At 34.7% G+C, this 6,000-nt stretch overlaps 1 protein-coding gene across 5 annotated transcripts in view; it reads right to left on the reverse strand.

The window, feature by feature from the left end:
* Nucleotides 1–5,708, reverse strand: part of LOC128265307 (dnaJ homolog subfamily C member 16-like) — a 119,309-nt gene extending 113,601 nt beyond the window's left edge. For 2 of the 5 annotated variants that reach the window (XR_008268842.1, XR_008268843.1), the window contains exons 1-3: nt 5,476–5,708; nt 5,360–5,419; nt 5,008–5,183 (exon numbers count right to left, since the gene is read on the reverse strand). The gene's annotated coding sequence lies outside the window, so the exon portion shown is untranslated. The remainder of the gene's footprint in view (nt 1–5,007; nt 5,184–5,359; nt 5,420–5,475) is intronic. The other 3 variants (XR_008268844.1, XM_053001226.1, XM_053001227.1) reach the window with 2 other exon arrangements.
* Between the last annotated feature and the right edge of the window lie 292 nt (nt 5,709–6,000).

Genomic DNA, 6,000 nt, shown 5'->3' on the forward strand with positions numbered 1-6,000 from the left:
AAAATTATTAGTTTGCTGTTTTTTTTTTAGCTTTGTGTTTAGTTATTCGACATATAGAAATGGTTAAATATTTTAGAATTGCGGTTAAACAAACAAACAAACAAACAAAATTTAAAATATATATAAGTTTTCTTTTTTTTATATTTTTAAAAAATTTACATTTCAGAAATTCACTTTTAATTCTATCGTATAGCTGTCATAGGTACTACCGAATAATTGAGCTGCAAGTCATCATAATATTAATTTTTTAAGAATATTTAATTTTTGCAATAGGCGCAAGGGTATATAAACTTCGGCTTCCCGAAGTTTGCTTCCTTTCTTGCTTTATGTATATGCTTTATTTTCTCCCTTTCCTACTGTACACAATTGGACACAAAGCCATAACTGTAAGCACAATATTGCAATATTGGTATAGCCTACTCTTAGGCACCACCAAACAAATCAATTTTAGGTCTTTTGATGTGTGTTGCTGGATCTCTGGAAGGAAAAAAATACCACATATACGGTGATCCTTGTTCTTTTTTAGAAACTGTGGTGGTTTCTTTTTGCAAACCCGTCAAACATCACCATCAGCACCCCTTCCTTGTTGTCCAAAACTGACAAATGCCTCGGTGGCATTGTGGATGTCCTACTAGGCGTTAAAGACTTCCGAAACCTCGCTCATATTCATGATTTTTAGTTCATTTCGTTTTGATTTGCGACAATTCAAAAGTAAACAAACCCAGATCAGCCCACATGTCGGAGTAGCAATATCTAAATGCTAATGCGCCAATGGAATCAGGCACATTTAAAAAGTCTACTAATACGGCACTGGAACATTGCTTTAATTCTAATATACATTACATTTTTTATGGTTTGCTTAATTTACTCCTTTTTAATTCCAACAAAAAAGTTGCGTGAACCTGTGCTAACATTCTATGTATGTAAAAGGATAATATTTGGCGCGACACAATTAGTTGTACAGACCTTTTTTGCACTTTAGAAAATGTACTTCTGTTCCTTTTTGGACAACATTTTTAGGTAGATCGCTGTTGCAATATTGTTCATGTATTTTAATGTTATATTTTAATAAGAAACACCGAAAGTGTGGAGGAAATTGCCCAAAGCGCTACCAGCATTCCAAGTGCCGTTGACACTCACGGCTTCCGCTATCACCCAACATTAGCAGATTCGGTCCGGCGACAATCCAGCAATTCCAGCAGTACAGCCACAAGACACGGCGGCCGATAGTTGCAATACCTACAATAACGACAATCACAAACGGTGGGGCAAAACTGCAGTGTCAGCAGCGCCGGCAAGCGAGGCTTGCTGGGACTGGATCGAGTGGACGAGAGGCAAAAGCATTCTGACCAGGAACTGAGCAACTACAACCTTTATACCTTTAATTACTAAATTACACTGAATAAAATATAAAAACATTGATATACTGAGGAGGACCTGATCTGGCTTAACTGTGGGAAAAAATAATTAACAAACTCCGTGGAACCAATCAAAAAGACGTCCGGAATCGAAAAAATGCTAAAATGTAACAAACTTGCTCATGTGCTCTTCTTAAAATGTTTGTATTTACCGCTTTTACCATATACTAAATTACTTTGAGAAACAGTGGCTTAAAAAGGTGCGTGTTTAATAGGTTTTGTTTTTGGTATAATTTTAAGTTTGATTTAATTTAAAGGAAGGACTTAAAAACATAACCGTATTCAAGCGGTCAACTAGGACCACCAAATCTCGTCAATTCCTTCAAATGTCTATAATTTAAGTCAGTTGTCCGAAAGTGCAATTTTTCAAATGAACCCGTTTGCCTTGAGAACCCCAAATCTGTTTTGTTGCGACCATGTAACCATGTTAACTTTTGTAATTCTTGCTGGGATACAATTGTAGAAAACCATAGTTTGAAAAAATGTTGATTTTGAAAAAGATGATTATATTGGAAATGTAAGTTTGTGGGCGTTAAGGTGGGTGTGGCTTTGGATTGAAATAAACTTCAGCTGCGTAAGATGTATCTGCATTTTAAATCACAAAGCATTTGCTTTTATAGTTTTCAAGATCTCGGCATTCATACAGACGGAAAGTCGCACAGACGGACGGACATACTGACAGGCGGACATGGACTCGGCTTTCGATCCTGATCAAGGGTCGGAAATGCTTCCTTCTACCTGTTACATACTTTTCAACAATTACTCATTACCGTTCTACTCTACGAGTAACAGATATAAAAATACCCTAGCCCATATAAAATGGCTAACTTGTAATTATTTAGTTTAATAAAAATTGAAAATAAAAAATTTTAAAAAAGTTTGTCCTTATCCGGGATCATGGAAGTCCGAGTAAACCCACTTATATTCATTAATTTTAATTAATTTTTTTTGGGTTTGCCAAAATTCAAAAGTAAACAAACCCAGATCAGCTGTTCGTGCCATTCACATGTCGGAGTAGCATTAGCTAAATGCTAATTTAAAAAGTCTGATTCCATTGCCGCATTAGTGGAATTTTTAAATGTGCCTGATTCCATTGGCGCATTAGCATGTGCGTTCAACATCGGTATTTTCCGGTATTTTTTCTATAAATGTTCAGGGCGAATGGTTTTTAATCGCATTTAAAAATCGCATTTATTTTAAATGCGGCATTTAGGCTTATGGGATTCCCTTTGTAAATAAGTGCGCATTAGGCTAAATGCGTTTTAACGCGCCAATGGAATCAGGCTATAAAGCGGCAAAGGAATCAGGCTATTAAACATTAAAAAATATCAAAAATAGTCGAAAAATCGATATTTTCAAATATCAAAATGATATTTTCTTTTAAAAGCATTTTTCATCGATACGATTTTTAATAAATTTCCGACAATACATACATCGAAAAAATTCATGAACGCGATAATACGCAAGTTTGCTCAACCCTATCTAGGTGATCGACCAACTTACTTCGCCGCTCTAATCATAAAATCTGTATTTCAATTGGATCTACAACTTTTGTCTGAGTTTTTTTTTTTCATAAATTGCAAAAAATTGCCAGAACATAAGAAAAATAACGGTTTTTACAGTTATTTTGAAAGCAATCGTTCTTGTCGCAAACTTTGACCTATTTATTCGTCATATTTGAAAATGATAGGGCGTTGGGGCTCGTTGAGAGACAACACGACCAAATAACAAGTCACATGTTGCATAAAATAATAATGTACTTGTTACATTCAGTAATTAATTATCTTAAATGTTGCAGTCTACAAAAAAATAGCGGATCGCTATCAAAGTAACTACAAAGCTCAACCAATGTCTAGATCACAATGAAGTTTCGTCGGCAGTTTTGTACCCAAACGATAGTTGATGAGTTTGAGTATCGGCAAACTAAAATAACGTGTACTTTCATGGTCGAGGTTTACTCCATAAGGGGTGCAATGCGTGATGAAAAGCAACGTCGTTATGTATGTATGTCTACTGTTCAGCATATAATTAAACGCTACGTTCACGAAAATCGAGTCGAAAATAAGGGCAGAAACGCACCGAAGAAGATTTTCAACGCTTATGGCGGGCGCCTTATAGTAAGGAAAATTAAAGATTCACCAAGAGCTAGGCAAGTCATATTGCGCAGAAACTATTCGCCTGGTGCTCCTTGATCACGACTTTAATGGTCGAGTAGCCATGAACAAACCCTTAATAAGCAAAAAGAATCAAGTTGCTCGACTAAACTTCGCTAAGGAACACATTTGTAAGTCATCTGACTACTGGAATACTGAATACTAAAATACCAAATACCGAGCTCCAAAGGAGAACCTTAAGCCCACCGTTAAACGTGGAGAAGGAAGCGTCATGGTTTGGGCCTGTATGTCGGCAGCCGGCGTAGGGAATTCGGTTTTTATCGAGGGCATAATGGACAAAAACATGTACCTTGATATACTATAGAAAAATTTGCTTCAGTTTGCTGAGAAGCTTCAAATCCGTGATTGTTTTAGGTACTACCAGGATAATGACCCCAAGCACAAAGCCTCAATTGTGCAGTTTTGGCTGATATATAATTGTCCTCATATGGAGACGCCTCCTGCACAGCCACCAGATATGAATGTTATAAAGAATTTGTGGGCTTTACTGGATAATAACATACGGAAACCCAATATTATCAGCAAGGAACATCTATGAAATTGCCTTTTGGATGAGTGGTCTAAAATAGGACCAGAAACTACCCAGAAACTGGTGGATTCAATGCCATCACGCCTGAATGCGGTCATTAAAGAAAAAAGCTATCATACAAAGTACTGAAAATATTTTTAAGACTTTTATGTTAATTATTTAAGACTAAATGTAAGGTGGACCTAATAAAATTGAAAAATGTTTGTTTTTTGTTATATTAACCCATTGACTTCTTCGTATGAAAAAAACGATGTTCCTTTATTACACTAAATATATAAATCTATTATAAGCCATTAAAATTTTTAAGACAGCTCTTAGCGTTTTAAGAGTTACAGCCGAATACATTTTTAAATGGGCTCTGCATCAAATAAGCTGTGAGCCGCTGTAGTTACGATAACCAACGGTAAAAATGACTTCAAGTTGAAATTCAATCTAAATGTGCTTAATTTTTATAATAATAAGTTTCAACTTTTTCATTTATTTTGTAATATTCTGATTATTTCCATAGTCGTCTGATTTCAATAAAATTTAAATAGTTACTGTGTGTCTAAGAACAAAAGTAAAATATGAAAAAACAGCAGTTACAATTTTTGTACCTTTTTTTGGGAACTAAATGATATGGTCGTCCGATCCGGCTTGTTCCGACTTATATACTACCTGCAACAGAAAGACAACTTTTGGCAAAGTTCTATGCAGATAGCTTTTAAACTGAGAGACTAGTTTGTGTAGAAACGGTCGGCAGGACGGACGGACGGATGGATCGACTCAAAAATATCTATACTTTTTAGAGTCGGATATGTCAGCTTCACTGAATGCAATTATAATACCCTCTGCAAGGGTATAACAATTCAGTCTATACACTACAATACAATATCAGTCTATAAACCTTGTTAAGCCCGCTCCTTCCTATTCCGTCGTTCTTCGGCTTCAGTATCGCTGAACTGTGTTCGCACCTATTTTTATTTTCGATCTGCACAAATTTAAAGCCGATCTAGGATACTTTATTGCTGTTTTTTTATGGTACAAATGTTTAGTTATTTAAGTAGCCAGCTTTGGTTAAATCTGTTGACGAAATAAAAATGTAAATAAATAAATAAATTGTTACAAAATCAATTGCATTAATTTGTTGCGCTTATAAACGCTTTAGCTCGAAAACATACTTTTGTACGTTTGTTTCACATTTAAAAACAGATTTTAAGAAACCTAATGTTTTTTTTTATTTAAAACGATTTACTTACATTGTGTTTTGTTGTTTTTATTAAGCACTGCTTCGAAGTCCGAAATATTCCTGCACAGACCTGTATTTATAAAAAAATGTAACTTGTACAAAATACTGAAAAATTTGTCGACTTACGCTCTTTCTTATAAATAAAGTCGTTTATTACTAATAATGTCAATAGTCCTTGTTTAATAGAATGATTTTTAAATTTATTAGTATGATGTTATTACTTGCAAATTTTTTGTTTTAGTAAATAAAATTATACAGATTGAGTTTAATTATTTTAAACATTTTTTTTTATATTGTACCTTCAGTATAACAAAAGTGGTTTAAAAGAAAACATTTATCACAAACATTCCTTGTGTGGCCAAAGAAGGTAAAATAAAAAATCCAACATCCTCAAAAAAACTGTAATAGCCTATTCACATTGCTACTTATGGGAGGAACGATAAGAAAACGATGCAAAAGTGAAACTCCAATTCACACTGCCAGTCTACCGTCAAGCATCCTTATAGCCTGATTCATTGCCGCATTAGTTGACTCTTTAAATGTGCCTGATTCCATTGGCGCATTAGCATTTAGCTAATGCTACTCCGGCATGTGAGTGGCACGAACAGCTGATCTGGGTTTGTTTACTTTTAAATTGTCACAAATCAAAAA

This window comes from Drosophila gunungcola, unplaced genomic scaffold (genome assembly GCF_025200985.1).
Source record: "Drosophila gunungcola strain Sukarami unplaced genomic scaffold, Dgunungcola_SK_2 000109F, whole genome shotgun sequence".
NCBI lineage: Eukaryota > Metazoa > Arthropoda > Insecta > Diptera > Drosophilidae > Drosophila > Drosophila gunungcola.